General features: G+C 35.9%; 1 protein-coding gene across 5 annotated transcripts in view; it reads left to right on the top strand.

Annotated features, from left to right (window-relative positions):
* LOC131438847 (protein grainyhead) overlaps nucleotides 1-18434 on the top strand; it is a 454054-nt gene that overhangs the window by 234006 nt on the left and 201614 nt on the right. The window contains exon 1 of one of the 5 annotated variants that reach the window (XM_058609184.1): nucleotides 7481-8274. The exons of the other annotated variants lie outside the window; for them this stretch is intronic. The gene's annotated coding sequence lies outside the window, so the exon portion shown is untranslated. Of the gene's footprint in view, nucleotides 1-7480; nucleotides 8275-18434 lie in introns of those variants that run through there. 5 annotated transcript variants of the gene reach the window in all.

The raw sequence follows: 18434 nt of genomic DNA, 5'->3' as shown, positions 1-18434 counted from the left end.
TAGGTCTTATGAGCGTTTTGTATATGTACTTTACTCGATCGAAATGTTTTTCTGAGTCCAAATTGCGCACGATTTCCTGTTGAAATACGCTTCTGAACTGTTCTACTTGTATCATTATCGGCGATCATCAATAAGTATAATGCATCTTCATTGTCATTTTTTCGATGATTTAACACATGGGCTGAAAAGTTCCGGGCCTAACAAAGAGAACACGACTTTTTTGGTTCAAAATTATCTTTGTTCATCTCCATCAAGAGCAACGCAATCATTCCAGCGCCGCTCAAACATTTCAATACCACTTTCGTAGAACGATTTATCTTTTGCCTCGAAATAGTCCTCAGTTTCAGTGATAACCTCTTCATTTGTGCGATATTTCTTACCGGCGAGCATTTTTTCAGGTCTAAGAACAACCCATAGTCACTTGGAGCCAAATCTGGTGAATAAGGTAGATGTGAGAGCAATTCGAAGTTTAATTCATGTAGTTTTGTCATAGTTTTGATTGACTTGTGATACGGTGCATTATCTTGATAAAATAATTTGGTATTTTCTTTCTCAAGTTAGTCGATAAATATTACACCACGCACATCCCAAAATACCGAGGCCATAACCTTTCCAGCCGATTGCTGTGCTTTCGGGCGCTTAGGACGAGGTTCACTAGTTGCTGTCCACTCAGATGACGATCGTTTTGATTCCGGAGTGGAGTGATGAATCCATGTTTCATCCATTGTCACATATCGACGCAAAAAAAACGGTTTGTACGTTTAAACATGGCCAAACACTGCTCAGAATCATCAACATGTTCTCGTTTTTGTTCAACAGTGAGCAAACGCGCTACCCACTTTGAGCAGAGTTTAGTTCTCATAGTAAAATTCTCATGCAATATGAAGGCAACACGTTCTTTTGATATCTTTACGATGTCAGCTAACTCACAAAACTTTATTTTTCGATCATTCAAAACGATTTTGTGGATTTTTTTTTATGTTTTCTGGTGGTACTGCCTAATTGGGACGTCCACTGCGTTCTACACCATCGGTATCTCCACGACCACCTTTGAAGCCAGCAAACCAACGTTTTAATATTGTTTCTGATGAAGCAATAACAATTTTCAAGCCATTGCCATACCATTCAACTTTTTTCCCATCAAGAAGTAGTGCAAAATTAAAACACGAAATTGTTTTTGATCCATTGTTCTGAAAATAACGAAAGTAGGGTCACTCTTAGCACAATAACTCACAAACTAATCATTTATCATGAAATTTTAACAGCTGTCTTTTAAAGGTTAGTATTACCTGAAAAAAGTGTGACTACAACAAAACTAGTGCCATCTATGTGTTAGGTGCGCGACTTTTCAGCTTATGTGTAATAATACAATTATGAAGATACGTCTGCAGGTATTTGCATCGTCTCATTTATTGTTTCCAGTAGTATGATTTTATGTATTACTAAGATTGAGATTTAAGTTTATTTATAATTTCTGACTTAAGAAATTTACTTCTTCGTACGCAAAATTCAATTTTGAAGGATAATAAAGGCAGGTAGGTAATGTCAGAGACTGGATGACGTGAATACAAACAACATTTCATGAGAAAGGGTAAAATATTATTCAATTATAGCCAAGGAGTTTAACAAATAATTAAAACGAAATGAAACAAATCGATAAAGGATTCCACCCCAGTTTTCCTTAACTATAAACCTATCCAACTACAATGACTTCTTTTTGGAAACCTGCGAATAACGGTTGAAACTAAGTAGTACTAAGTAAACTTATAAAACCGATACACTGAAGAAGGATGTAAATAACATTCCGAAATACGTATCTGTATTATAACGTTGGATACGGCTTTGTGATGACTGTGAAAATAGTGACTTTGTGAGAGTGTAATGACGTGACATAGTGGAATTAAACGGTACAATAACAGTACTATTAATAAGTAGTACAAACAGAAAACATTCTTTTATAAATCAATAAATGAGGGTGATTCTAAGGATTTGTTTTCTTGTTTGATATAGCATTTTTGGTTATAAAGTGAATGACTAAACTGTCCCTCTTAAACAACACGCACAAATGTGTCTCCCTCATATTAGTCAATTAAAACACTCATGGTTTACAACTATACATATTCTGCCCATTCTTATACAGAGTTAATTTAAAAAAAACAGCACAGCTCATTATAGAAATGTGCACTTTTATGCATCATATTCTTAAAGAAATAGTTAACAAAACAGCAAAATTTTCATATTTTTCCCAACTTAACATCGAAAGCCTTGTCAACTTGCATTGCCAAAAAAACGAATTTTCCGGGTTTGTTATTGTTCATATAACACAATTAATGTATTGAGTATCATTAAGTATGAGATATTTAATTATTCAAACGTATAAATATGTTACTCTTGCCACTTGTATATGTCTGAAATAAAAGACGTTAATCAACATGATTTTTTCTTAGTATATAAAACTCATACACTAAGAAAATAAATGATAGGTCTTCCCATGACTTATTCTTGATTTTTGTGACATGAACGTGCAACGAAGCGATTGTGCTATGTTTCACGTTGATGGTCTCTTTGACCTTTCGACAAACTCAAACACTGACGATGACGTCAGCTAACAAAAAGAAAAACAAACTCCAGGCCCGAAAGGGCTGGCCCACGTGTTGGCTGGTTGGACCTACTGCGAATGGCACTCCCCGCCCAACAACCCTGCAGCAGCCTTTTAAGTGCAAGTAATGGCAGTAAAACTGTGTGATTATGATTAATTGATCCGAAGCGTGGCCTGCCTGAGATCGCGATCTGATGCAGTGCCCTCGATCGCTAACTCGTATTCGCGAGTCCACGACTGCAAGAAACGCGATCGATGACGACAACGATGGATATGGGTGCGGTGATACAGTCAACACTTAACTGCACTTAATTTTACCCAACATCAAATGACCAATCATGGGTTTATATCGATCACCCGGCCGCCCTGGGTCCGCTCGAAATTTCTTGCCAAGAACCGATTTGCAGGGTGAGAGTGCAACCCAGCATCGAAGGTGGCAGGTGATATCGGTATGACCCGCGAAATATGCAAAGTACAGTCCACACCAGGTTCTGTGTGAGACGCTAAATGGCGGAGATTTGTCTACACTGTAGCAAATTAGTTCTCTGCGGCACTGTGCCCGGGTTAAGCCCCATGAGGCCGCATATGTTGCGAATCCTAGCCCAACACCCAACAGCCAATCACTGCGTCGCATAGCCGGCGCAACGCAACGAACGATACGCGCATGCCTCGTGGCGAAGAACAACACGCTTTTCAAGACGTTCGCTCGTAAATCCATCAAACGTGTGACTAAAGTGATTATTTCCGCCCAGATCGTTGATTCTATTTGCATTTTCGATCGCGGGGTGCTTGCAGTCCAACACCGTGCTGCCTGCTGCTTTGGCCTAGCTTTAACACGGTATCGATGTCGGTCTGTAATTGATGCATGGACTACTACATTGTAAACAAACAGCCCCAGTTCGTTGCGAAATTGGATCGATACCAGACTGGTGCACGTTCCGCAATTGAATGGCAGAAGCCATTTCCAGATCGAACAGAAAGACTGTCGTAAATTATATTTCTTTTTTTTCTCTGGAGCTAGTACATGTAAACAGTACAAAACAATGTGTCACTTAGAAACGTTTGGCCAAAAAATAATTTAAAACCTTTAATTGATCATTTTTGTAAATAAATTGATTGCAAAGCAATTCTAAATATATTCTTTACACAGTTAATAGCTCTTCAAATTTCGTATTTGTTTACCTCATGTATCCTACTAACAGGTATAAAAATCAGCATTTTAATTAATTTCAATAATTTCCAGTATCTCGGACAAAAATCAACAAAAATGTATGTTATTACTACTTCTATTTACTTTATGGTGTGTTTGACGTTTATTAGTCGTACTAAAGTACAACAGAAAAGTGAGGCCTTTGCTAATATCACACAATCAACTCATTAGAGCTACTATCGAATCGATATTCGAAAGTGCGATAAAATCGTATGGTTTATTCGTATTCATGTCATCCAGCTTTGTCTCTTACATTATCCACTCCCCTTTTTTACACGGTTTTTCATAAATTCGTTTTTCGCTTTCCTCATATAGAAAGGTTATGCTACTACCAATTTTTGATCCGAGAGTCTACTGTCAATCATCGAGATCACAAAATATCCGCGTCTGTAACTGCATATATGTGTGTAAAACAAATATGTTTTATTTTACCATAGGAAATTTTCGATTTTCATTCAGATCTCACTTCTGATTCTGGAATTCCATGATTATATGCGCAAAAATTAGCAATAAATATGCACTCAATTTTTCTTGTGACGGCTGACCAAATTATAACAAGCTAGTGCAAGTGGTAGGCCTTATGACCTCATTGAAAATGCCTGATATTCATATGGATCCGACTTCCGGTTCCGAAACTACAAAGGGACATGTTCGAAATATGAGAAAAATATGCAATCAGTCTTCTCAGAGACCTAAGGAGCAATTAATATAAAAATTTGAATTTCAAAAGCTTTTCGACAAAAGAAACAATGTAAGGAAATGAAACTGCCTTAAAGATGGTGAATATACCTATTTTCCTAATTTGTTCAGCTTCTTAGTTTACCATGACCATATCAATCTCATTTAGCTATATCGGTACCCGATTTCCTCAAAAATATATTAATCGAATTTGGTAAAAGATCTTGCAATCCCATATGTGACTATTATATTTTATCCGGATCCAACTTATTTTGAGTGTATTATGAGGGTTGTGAGTGTAAAAAATTTCTAATCGTAATTTAAAGTGACGGTGTAAAGAACATTAAAACTTTTCCAAACTGCACTTGAAACTATTCCAGTTTGAGGAAATTGTTAATTAATGGTCAACAAAACCGACTTTGTCTATATCAGTTCTCTGTTTCCAGTTTCGGAAGTACCGGAAATTGTGGTGAAAAATCCAAAACCAGAACTTACCTCGAACTTTAAAAGATGGCTTAACCAATCTTCATAAATATACTTTATGTTTCGTATTTGAATCGTAAGCATAAAACAGTTTATTTTGAACTGTTATGTCACCCAGCAGTTCAATATAAACTACTAAGCAGACATTGAGTTTCTGCAACATACAGAACACTGTTGTTTACTGATGAATTGAAGGCAAAACATAAAGTACATAAAACGGTTATATGCGCTATGCACCAAACAGATTAAATCCCTAAATAATAATGACAGATAAAATTGATATAATCCGACTTTCGATTATAGTAGGGGAAGGTGTTCGGTTGCCGGCACCCCACCGTAACTTTTGACAGAAAGCAGATAGCGTCATTCCGATGAATGTCATGTGTGTGTAATAGCATGTGTACTGCATGCCGTATAAACACGGAGTCAAAATGCTGGAATAAGTATGCAAAAAGCAAGATAAGTACTTACTGCTGCAAAAAAAAACACTTTGTTTGATTTTGCTACTTCACTCTATCAGCACACATACGAGTAGGAACCTCTAGAACTACCTACCGAAAAAATGTAGTAAACTCTACATGTTCGAAAGTTGTTGTGTAGTAAAGTTTCTGCTTTTGACAGGAACGTGATCCACATGTAGTATTTACTACCGAATTTCAAGCTTGCTACCTTTTATTCAGACGGCCCAATGTCATTTAATTTTCCCGCAGATGGCTTAACCGATTTCTACAAACTTTTTATAAAATTCTATGCTCCCACACAGAGTTCCTGATATTTCATTTGAATCCGACTTCTGGTTCCTGAAGTACAGGATGATATATGTACAAAATGAAAATAATGTCACCAATTTTTCTCGTAGATGGCGTAACTGATTTTTTAAATATTATTCAGCGAGAAAGTTCACGCAGAATTGTTCTGTACTTTCATGTTGCCAATATCAAGTTGCCAGCGTACTCTTGAGCAGCGAGAACTTGTTCTGTACTTTCAAGTTCTCAAAAGTTTCGCGAGTACTATTATGCTGTAAAAAAAGAGGATGTTTTTAGTAATTGTGGAACTTTTGGTTCCTTGAATTCAGTCAATCTATTGTTAATCCTACGAATCGAAGCAATTTGGCGCATATTTTTTTAGAACTCTCTCCTTTTTTATTTATAAACAAACGGGCACTTGCTAGTCGACTCGAAGCTCGGGGATACGTAGTCAGATTTTAATAAAGTTCAATAGTAGCTAACACGTTGAAGTAGCCGAATTCTCAAAGACTGTTTGATAGATACAAAATTATTTTCTTTTAAAAGTTGCTGCTGGTATCAAATACAACCTAGGACACATATGACATTACATTGAAATATTGAACATTGAACTACATATATTACTCAAATTCAAAGTTTGTGACTATTGTGGACGTATTTTGATCAGAACTTTTACTAGATAGTTGTAGAAATAAAGAAATGCTTCAAATCATCTTGAAACCGAAACCACAAACTTTCCCGTATCTTACCGCATTTCTCGAAAATTTGTGACGTAATTTGAACATGAGGCCTGACAGAAAATACACTCCTGGTTTTGTGACCTTTTACAACATAGTCGTAAGCACCCAATGTATCTATTCTTAGCTGAAATATTTTACCAGCTGAATACCACACGGTCTCTAGGCTGGCTCTGTACTTAAATAAATTACAATTATTATCAATCTTCTGATTCAACAACAATAGATGTATGAAGCTAAAACCAAAGTAAACGTATTTGTTTCCTTTTTATTTGCAGGTAGGAGACCCATTTACTACGAGTATATGTTATTTTGAGCAACACGGTCTGAAAGTAAGTACTTGAAACTAACTGAAAATGATAGGTTCATCATCAACATTTGACTGACTAGTATTGCCGATTGCCTCTAGTATTGCCGATTGCCTTAAAATCTTTGCTTTCGTAAACTATTTTGAAAATTTTAACAATCTATTTAAATTGATACGACTCAAAAATCTTGTCACTATCATAGAATCTGATGTATTTGTTACGAAAACAAAGCAAAGAAAATCGGAAAGAAATTATCCACATCCCTAAGACGGAATACCGCATCGAACGAGAAAGAGAAGCAAAACTCATTGCCACAGAGATGAAGCGCAAAAGCTCTTCACCGTCAGCACTGTTTTATCATTGGTTCACTCCGTCTCCATCTCGGCTACGTCACTGTCTGTCTTATCAGCAACCCGTAACCCGTTCCGGCAAGTTTGCTTGCTCCCTCTCTTTCTCTCTCTCTCTCTCTCTCTCTGAGCAAACGCATCAACCGAATCAAAACAGAGCGACTCTCCTGAGTGCGTGTGCTCTCGGATTAAGTTTCGTTAGCGTAGCGTTGGTAACGATCGTAAAACCGGACTCACCTGTCCGATCGACTCCGATCGGTGGTGCTCCCCAAGTGGCAACCGGTTACTCGTGAGTTCCTTCTCACCTGTTACTGAATGGCAGGCGCACCGCCGGTTCGCAGTGCGCCGTGATTATGCACAAACCGCCAAAGCGGTTTTTAGTTTGTATCGGCTACTCACCGAGTCAATACAGGAAATTGCTAATCCACAAACGCGAGAGATTTCGTGAGAACGGGCGCGCGCTACTTTTGTCGCGACTTGGCTCGTGGATTGTTGACTTTGGTAGTGATTTTTGTGTATGTGTATTCAAAGTTCTCAACCTAGGTCGGTGATTTTTTGAACCTCGAATCGTTGCAGGTGCCAAAGTCGGCAAATTGATGCATGACGTTCAAAGTCTACATGCGTAATACTATCCTGTGGTTATAAGTGCCGGTTCGTTTCGTTCGAAAAATTAGCGGTGTTGACCCGTGTGTCACGGAAACATAGTGATTGAAACAGGTGTTTTGTTGTTTCGTAACTGTTGCGTAATTAGTGAGCCATCAGTTCGATTGGAAATTTTGCCAGTGAAGGTCAGCCTAGCAGTGCCAACATACGTGATGATGTGTGAAACAGAATGATAAACGAGGTCGGTAGTGTACAAAGTGACAAGTGCTGAAAAAGTGAATGGTCCTCGTGCGGATCCTACGCAACTTCCGAGTGTGAACCACCTCCACGGTTGTAGCGGTGATCGGTAATTGCCTGACCTGGTCAGGTCTGACTGTTTTCGATCGAACAACTCGCCCGTGTGGTTGTGCGTGTGTGTGTCTGTGCGCACGCTTTTCGATCCTGTACACTTCAATACCCATCTAACCTTTCTGCATATGCACAAGTGCCAGTAAAACCGTCAAGCTGGATACCGGAAGTACCTACACTTTAGCCTACCCGGATTGGCTGAGTGAAGATAATCGGTAAATATTTGAGTATAACAATTAAACATACTTTCGGATCCTTTCGAAGTTTGTTTCGCTTCGATTAAGAAGAATCAAAGTATCATAACAGAGCGAGGAGAATGCCTTCATCAATGTATGTTTTGGTTCCGAACAAAAAGGAATGCTTTAGGGTTAATTGGACAGAAATTGAACAGCAATCCTTCGGACTGAACTTCAATACACTTTCGTTGATTGCCGTCTAAGATGAAACTCAGACATGAAAAAGTGAATGAAAGGAAAAGGAAAATTAACACTTGCTTGTGAAAAAATACAAACGACCGGTGTAACAAGAAGAATAACACGTAATTTGTTAGTTTCGTGCAAGAAGTTCCTTTCATAGTTTATGACGAATGCTGTTTCGTGCTTCCGTTCGCAACTGAAAACGGGAACAGGAATTGTATGGAGGCAAATCATTAAATTATGCATTCGTAAATGATTGTCTGAAAAAACTTTACTTTTTAATTGCTTAGTTTGTATTTCGACATCCCAGTAAACAACGAAATAGTTTTGTATTGCGTTTGTATTTATTTAACGATCTTCATTGATTTTAAAAGAAATCCTGCGAAAGACTAATCGTAGTTAAGATCGAGGCAAATTAAAATGTTATAATAATAATAATAATAATAATAATAATAATCTCATAATTCAATCGGAACATATCTGTGTGTTTGTGTATGTGTGTGCAAAATTTTTGATGATATATTCAACAAGCTTAGGCTCGTTTGAAAGCTACAATTGGGCTATTGATTAATATCAGATATCAAATGGCTGTGACTTTCGGCTCCGGAGACATAATGTTGAAAGTGTCGTAACCGACAAAACACGTTGTTTTTTTTTTGCACAATTTTCTTAAAACTGGGTTTTTAAAATATTCCCCTTTATGATGAGTACACTTTTGCATACGCTTGAACAAATTTTCATAACATTTTTTCCACTCTTCTTGAGGTACCCGTAAAACATGGTTTTTGAATGCTTCGACAGCTTCTTCAGGAGTATTGAATCGCACTTTATTCTTCACGGAAGGAAACAAATAGTAGTCGTTAGGTGCCAAGTCAGCACTATACGGTGGGTTGCCCATCAATTCGACGTTTTGGTGTGCAAATATTCGGTTGTTTGAACCGAAATGTAAGACCTTGCATCATTATGATGAAAATGATTTTGCGTCTTGCGTTTGTTTTGCTTATTTCACGAAAAATTTCTAGCAACTGGTATGTCAATCAGAATTGACAATCTCACGATCCTCTAAAGCAACGGAAGCGATATGTCTGTTTATACCAAAAAAATATGCAACCATTTTCCTTGAAGTGCTTCGAGCGCGAACAAATCTTGTTGGATTTGGTTCTTCTTGGAACACCCAGTCGTCGACTGCTGTTTAGTTTCGGGCTCATATAATTAAATCCTTGTTTCGTCACCTGTGTAGATATTATACATCAAATTTAAGGCACCACGATTGATTTTTTTTCAGCATTTATTTGCACCAATCGACACGAGACTTTTTTTGAACGATTGTCAAATTGTGTGGGTTCCAACGTAAAAAATTTTTTTCACGACTAAGTGTTCATGCAAAATAACATATAAACTTTTCACAGTAATTCCCAAGGCTGCCTCCATTTCACGGTAAGACACATGACGAACTTCTATTATCAGATTTTTCACTGCATCGATGTTTTCTGTCAAAACAACTTTTGGAAGACCATTTTTGAATTCATCGGCAAACGAACTACGACCACGATTGAATTCGTTATATCAGTTTTTTACAGTCGCATAGAATGGTGATATACTGCCAAAGGTCGAACTAAGTTGATTGAAGCACACAAGTTGATAATCCACGACGAAAATCGTAATAAAAATTTCATATTTTAACTGAGGTAAAATTTTCAACTCACTGTAAACAAAACAAATAGCGCTCAAATGATAAACTTCATGATGGAAACGCCAAATCCATCGGGCAACAACTAGTGTTGTCAAGTCTAAATACATTAGTAACAACCTACGTATTACGTATAGAGTTATTTTTTAGGATAATTTACGAAATTAGTGAACGTTATTTGCGTCTTTGGATTTATAATCTATTACCTTTGTAAGAATATCTAAACCACCGGGAGTTTCTAGAAATCCAACAGAAATTAGCTAAATTTCAGGGACAGGGTTTCCTTAAAACAGACTGTCCAACTAAACACACAATACAAGAAAGTCATGAGAACTTACGTCTCAATAGACGCGCAGAGAAAAAGCGCATCATTTTACTTGAATTTATGTGTCAAACATGTAAAATTGTTCTTTGCATCTAATTTTGTGAATTTGACATCGAAGCAGACACAAAATTTAATTTTACATGTTATTTTATTATTGAAGTTTTATTCTTATCGTCCTTTGCATCTCCAGCTTGAAACGCTTGAAACGCTGACCCTACGTGTGAGATTGGACATCGAACACAGGTAGGATGCCTGAATGCCTATGGTCTTGCCCACCACGCTATACGTGTCTCTAATATTGAAATGTATGTAAATGTACAAGTCTGCTTGAAAGGCTGGGATTTCTAACACATGTTTATATCATTCGTGTGAAATCCAGGCATTTTACGAATTACGTTTCTATGAAATAACTCATGTGGGGGTTTTTGCGCCATCTGCAAATTTCATAATTCTTCATTGTATGTAATATCTTGTCATCACACAAGAAAACACTGCTTGGTTTTATTATGGCTTGTATTCTACATAATGAACAAAACAATGGTTCCAATGGAGCGCTCTAACCTTTCTTTTCCACTTTTATACCACGAGTGAAGCTTCATCAATCGATACTTTTCCTTCTTCATTTTTTACTATGGGTACAGAAAATAGTTGCTGGGGACCAAATCTAGAGAATTTAGCGAGTGCGTTGGTAGTTTGAATATCAATTCAAGTATTTGAACGATGGCTGCGATACGATATGCTCGTATTGATCAGTAGTGATAAAACTCAGTTAATATTTAATATACATATTTCGTTTATTTTAGCCTACGCAGTTAACTGAGCAGGAAGTTGAGCAAGTGCATGTTAATCACCTCATTTCGATTGGTTCAGACCCAGGGCATTGTTAACAGTTACAGTATCAAGATTTCAGTTCTTGAATATAGTTTCATGATGAGACACAGAATCCAGCTCCAAAGTCAAGCTTTCAGTTTCAAGTGGAGAAGGAATATTTTGATGCCCTGGCGTTGTACATTCGAGGGAAATGACATCAAAAGATGTGACTTAGATAATAGGTTCTTTTTTATACCTCTACCATTTTTCGCAAGGAAATACTATATATTTTTTTATTTTGGTATTAGCAAAACAAAAGTTAATAACGAAGGAGAAAACTCTGCAAATTATCCCTTTTAAGGTGTATATATCTATATAGGGCAGGAATAGGGAAGCCAAATATTTATAAAATAAAAATCTGTATGTTTCGAAAATAAGAACTAATAATACCTGGTGTGCTAAACAGCGGTGAAATTAAATTTCACTCAAGCAACATTATAATTACGCACTAGCACAATGCCTTCATGTATTAAACGAAAATTGGAAACTGCCATTCGGTCTCGAATTCCGGTGCTGATGGATACTAACATCCACCAAGCGATCATCTTAATCATATTAAACTTTTACAAAAAAATACAGTTTTGTGTACAAGACAAGACCGATCGCGATGCCATTAAAAATACAGTAATTCAAACATTAACGAAATCATATTAACAGTAGATCAGTATTTCTACTGATTTGTAAAACTACTTTAGTTTTACGTTACACATAATAAATATTTTAGATTTTTTTCCATAAATACGTTTATTTCATAGGCAATATACATAAGTTTTTCTTCGCCGTGGCATCCACAATACATAGTACTTTAAACCTAATAAATTTCGAATATCATATTAGTATGTTGGTATTCATTAGTTAATCTAAACACTGTTTTATCAAGCGATTTGCTATTATAAATTACATAAAATAAAATATATTCATTTTGTACATGATCTTATAACTATTTCAAATTTGTTTGTATTAGTTCATCACTTTTATTTAAAATAGTATAGCGCATGCGCTATTATGAAAAACTATTTCTCTTATTTCCTATACTTCCGTTATGTGTTATTATATTTGATTATTATATCTTTTATTCGATTATTATTATTATTATATATTTTACTATGCCCAACTTTAACCAGTATTTGTCGCACGCCGAAGTTCATTTAGGCCTTCATAAGGGCACAGTTTAAGTTTCAACGAGCCAGTGGTAGCCACATTTACGTCAATCCGGTTATGTCTCGGATACTACCCATCCGTCTTATTTCTCAAGACATTGGGCCCTATGAATAAAACGTAGAATTTCAGTAGTAAATGCTACGTGTGGATCACGTTCCTGTCAAAACATGCTACAAACTGTAGTATTTACTACAAGTTTTCGATAGGTAGCTCTAGAGGTTGCTACTCGTGTGTTTGCTGATAAAGTGAAATACAGAAATTAAAAAAGTGGCATTTTTACAGAAGTAAGTACGTTTCTTGCTTTGTGCATGCTTATTCCAGCTTTCCCGGCTCTGTGTCGATACGGTATGCAGTAAATTCTTAAACTCGGAAGTAGCATTGACTACATGTTCGAATTTGTTTTTATTCATACCAAACCGCGTTATACTCTGTGGACTTTGTTTTTGAGAAGATACTACAAACAACAGACTTTACTACATTTTATTCATACGGCCCATTGTCTCTAAGTTGTCATAGTTAAAACTTAGTTCAGTACGGAAAAAATTACACGACATGTATGTCAATCGTACTACGAAATAGACATCAGTTGAATCGATGATTTGATTAAAAAATCACCATCATTGTAAAAGGGTGATTTTTTCAGAGGTATAGGATTTGGTTTCCAAAAATAAAAAAAAATTGAGAAAATTGATGAATTTTTCATTGAAATCGATAGAACGATCAATATAATTTAATGTTTGAAGATGATTTCATGCAAATGTCGGCGACGGCTTTAGAAAGATCATGCGCAAGATCCAACTTTGGCACACTCTGTCCAACATATCGGCCGGTATTTCACGAATAATGCCACCGGTCTATAATCCACACAAAACAGTGACTTTTTTGGGATGCATTGGTAGCACTGGCAATGCTTCTGGCTGGTCTTCACTCCAGATGCGACAATTTTGCTTGTTGACGTATCCATTCAACCAGTAATGAGCTTCGTCGCTGAACCCAATTTTGCGATAAAAAAGATAATTATAGACAAAACGACAATTCATGATTAAATTCTAGACCAAACTGAACAGGTTTGATAATGACGCAAGACACGATTCACGCGTGATCAGTCAAAATCAGTGTTGCCAAAAAAATACCCGCAAAAAATCACCCTTTAGAATGCATTAGTTTTCCATTGAATAAGACTGTATATTTAAATTGATGCAAAGTATGCTAATGTGACAGTAGATGAAAATACATAGTTACATTACATTACATAGTTCTCGAGACCTCACTAAGTGTTCACAAGTAAATTTAATATCGTGCAATCGAAAACTAAGCTCTTCAAATAGGTCAATTATAACACTTTTTGAAAGCAACAGTAATCCAAATATTCCTTTGACTTTTAGTTCCTCCACAGCATATTAATGTGGAACATAGTCGAAAGCCTTTCCATAGCAAACAAATATCGTGAAACAGAATTGAAATTCCTATGTAATTTTGGACATTCTGCACGTTGCCGGTTTGGTGAATTGGTGAAACTGAAGCCTTCTTCCACAGCGTTGGGAAAGTTTGCTCATCGAAAGATGGATTGAAAAATGCAGACACCGGTAATGCCTCCTTTTGTACCATTGATCCTACAGAGCTTTTATGTACTTCACGTTCGATGAGAGATATCGGTAGAATAATCATGTTGTATATCAACAAAACTAGTAAAGAATGTTCAATGCTTAATCTAAAAAAGAAACTTAAAATAATACTTCAATTTAAACATTAGTCAATCTAGCCAATGACAATAATATACGCATTTTCCATTCTTGACTACTAATTATTGTTACACCTAATTATCATGGTCCAACCGTCGGGACCTCCCATCACATATCAAGTAGCTTCTACCACTGATTGGCGCAGTCTGCGTGAGTTAATAGTAGACATCAATCATCACGAGCCCCGTTGCATTGGGAAAAGCATTTATCTCGACGAAGAAATAGTGATGACTCATTTGAAATTTTAAGCCAACTATAAGGCATGCCAAAGCTAATACTATGGGATTACTGTTATAGCTCTCGAGTGTATCTGGCGTCATAGACGCGACAAGTTTCAAAATATGAGTGACGAAATTAGCAGCTTTTTTCGTGTAACCAATTGATCCTCGACGACAAATGTACGATCATTATAATAAACATTGCGCAGCAAAATTTGAACTCCTATGTATATCCAGCCAAATCATATAGCAAATAATCTGCTTTTCTTTTCTATTCGTTCTTTATTTAAATTTTGTTCCTCATGAACAAACGTTTGCTTGAGATTATTCAATTTCGATAGTTGGCATTAGTCTGATTAAGATTTGATAAAACAGCCTTTCTGGATTCGATTCCAAACACCGTAAATTTCGAGTCCTAAAATCAAATGATCAAAAAGCTCAAAATTCTAATAATCAAACATGGAAACCCGTTTTATTCCTCCTGCTGCTACATTTCACGCTTACGAGATTATGAAATAGCTCAATCGAAATTGGAATAGTATGAGAAAATCACAGAAAATATTATTATGAAATAAACTGCTGGAATAAATTAACTTGATTAGTTATTCTTTAAACACTGTCCTACCCTGAACTCTTTCATACTTTCTCACTTACGTATCTGCAGTAACGCTAAACAGCTTTATTTGACTCAAAAGCTGGTGGTTCTAATTTTATTTCATAATGGAAATTTATTGCACCTTTGTATGATCTAAAGAGAGTCACAATTTTTAACCATTTTGATAGGATTGAATTTCCAATATGTGTTCTTCGAGTATAATTAAAAAATGTTCCGTGTTATCGAAATTCCTAGTTTTAGAGAGACAATAATTCATCTCAGGAATTGGCAGACATTCCGAAAATATTATTCAAATATACCCCAAATAATAAAAATCAAATACTCAAGTTCACGTTTCGTCTTAGAATCATAAGTGCGTAGCAGTTTATTTTGAACTGATACCTCCGTGCAAAACACTTCTTTCATATTGCACCTAAGTGTAATATCAAAACACACGTCTCGGATGAAACGAGTTTCGACTTGCTCGCCGTACAGATTTTGGTAAGTTTTAGGGGGAAAAGGGGATAAGTTTAAGGAGGCAAACTCGTTTCGTCCGAGGCGTCAGTTTTGATATTACACTTAGGTGTAATATCCAGGAAGTGGGATAGGAAGAATTTTTGTTTCACTGCTTTCTAGATTCTAAAATTTACGGATAAAAAATAAATTTAGTCCTACGGTTTGTCTAGGTCACTAGGTCATTACTTTTGTTTTTTGCTAACATTCCCAATAACTTCTAATCCCGACGAATGAATATTAAGGTTAAAATTGGGGTGAAAAACTATAAGGTTCAGCCCCATAGGGTTTTTCGAGCCATTGATGTGGAACAAGGCAACCAAAATTTCTAATGATCGACATTTTTAATCAATCGTCACACTTTTGAATCCGCAATTGCACAAGAGTCTGCTAAGATTGATTTTATTAGAAACCAACACCGAACACGTGAACTCAGAATATAGACTCTGATTGTTTAGATTTGTATTTGTTTTGTAGCCGACGAAATTACGTCAATATCCCAAAATTTATGCAATTATATCTTTGTACATACTTGCGATACGGATTTCGATATTAAAGCTTCTCTTCGCCAAGCTTGTGTTCAAGTTTTGTATGCAAGAAGTTATTTTTATAGCGTTAAGTTTCTCTACCATTCTGCCATTTCGGTTGAAGCGATAAACTTTTTCTCATTATCAATCGAGTTCATCTTATATAAATTAGAAAAATATCTTAAGCACTCAAAATTTACCCTAGGGTAGCTGTCAATTTCTCAGGCGAAACGACATAACATGGAATTTCATCCGAGCTTGCATGACACAAGATCAAAGCATACCAATTAAAACTTCAAATCGTTTTATAGCGCTTTCTGTCTTGCTGTCTAGCAACAACCTCTAGCATGCTACACGTAGGACTCAAACGTTAACTATAATTTCGCTTCTATTTATAGATTCGCGTGCTTCAAACAGCTTCGCTTTTGCATCGATTTACCAATAAGAGCGATGCTTTCCCTTTGATATGTCGCTTACTCCTTCAAAATCGTCGTCTATGCCAGGGAAATCCGGTAGGCCGGAGATTTTTAGCAGACAAAATAGGGCACTGCTCGGTACTAGTCAAAATTTCAATCATTTATAATTGAAAATACTTAGAAATATTTTCAATCAAATGATGAAATAATATTAATAATTGATACAAAATAGACTGAGTTGTAAGCGTTTGAAACCTGACCACATTTCTACGTGTGTTTTTTCTTGAGTTTCTGATTTGCACCCCTATATAGAAAATAAAGATGTGTTCCACATCAATAAATTATCATTAAAAATTATAACAACAATTTTCGAAAATCGTGAAAATTGATAATACAATAATAAAAGCGAAGTTAAGTCATCGTACCTCATTCCGAAGCTGAACATGACTTATTTATCTTTCTCATATAGAAAAGCTATGCAACCACTGTGGAATGTTGAACCGAGTGTCATATACCATTCTACTCAGTTCATCGAGATTTATGTGACACCAATTCTCGCAAGCTAAGACTCAAATGAAAGGCCTATAAACTAGAATACTTCAGTGGAATTTAATCCGGATTCGGCATCCGGTTCCGGAATTACAGTATAATAAGTGATAAAAACATCTATCGCAAGAATATTTATTTTCAAGTAACAATAAAAAGGAGCGAACTACTTAGTATTTCAGTTAATCCTTCTAATTCGCAGAACTTGTACTCTGGCGATCAAACAAATTAACATCCACAGTATCCCGATTTCTGGTTCTGAAAGTAGTCTTTAAATGACACTAAAGTGGAATACAAATACAATTTTTTTAAATGGGTAATTCCTTTTTTCGCAAGCTACATATATAAAACCGATTCTTGAGATCAACAAAATGAAAAGACGAATTATTATTGACACTTCACTGATTGTTCAGTAATTCACATGCTCTTTTCCGAATTTAGTTAAATTAATGTTCTCATATCTCAGTGGAACGCGTTTTTAGCCGAAGTTTGGCATAATATGTTGCTAAACTTGTCGATAAACAATGAATATGCCGAAACCATCAAATCCGTTTGCCGAGATTTCGAACAAAGTGTTAGCTATTACTGAAATTCAGCGAGAAACTTGTCTAATGTAACCTTTCGATTTTACAAATCATCACGTCGCTATTTCTCGTTGAGCTGGAAAATTTATAAATTATCTAACGAAAACTACTTCTTACTTTTTCCTTTTTTTAACTACTAAGTATAGTAGTCAATATTTCTTTTTTCTTTTTATGCGATGTTCACCTAACCATAGACCATTTTTGTAGAAACAAAAAATGAAAATTATAGAAAGATAGTACTCAAGGGAGAGCAAGAATGTGAATATATAGAACGGAAAGGTGAGACGTGACAGAGGGTCATTTAAGCAAGCAGAAATTTTCTAGTAACTTAACTTTTACCTTCTACCAGAGGAGTCGGGCTTAGGCAAGTTTCTAGAAGATTTCTGCTTGCTTAAATGACCCTCTGTCACGTCTCACCTTTCCGTTCTATATATTCACATTCTTGCTCTCCCTTGGGTACTATCTTTCTATAATTTTCATTTTCTGTGTCTACAAAAATGGTCTATGGTTAGGTGAACATCGCATAAAAAGAGAAAACTACTTCGATAATTCTTTAAAAAAAAAAGTAAAAGTTAATGAGGTAAAAAAAACGATCAACTTTTCATATATACTTATCTAATATCTGTTTATTTACAGGTAGAGGCATTGAGGAGTACTAGAAACACATGTTTTAACCGTGATGTTTCTTTTGGGGTTTGCTTTTCTTTTTTTGTATTCTCAATAAAAACGAGCCATAATAAACCCCCAATTTTCGCTTTTGTAGTAGCTGTTT

This window comes from Malaya genurostris, chromosome 3 (assembly GCF_030247185.1).
Source record: "Malaya genurostris strain Urasoe2022 chromosome 3, Malgen_1.1, whole genome shotgun sequence".
Classification (NCBI taxonomy): Eukaryota; Metazoa; Arthropoda; class Insecta; order Diptera; family Culicidae; genus Malaya; species Malaya genurostris.
The sequence above is the reverse complement of the archived record's forward strand: the minus strand, read 5'-3'. Positions and strand labels throughout refer to the sequence as shown.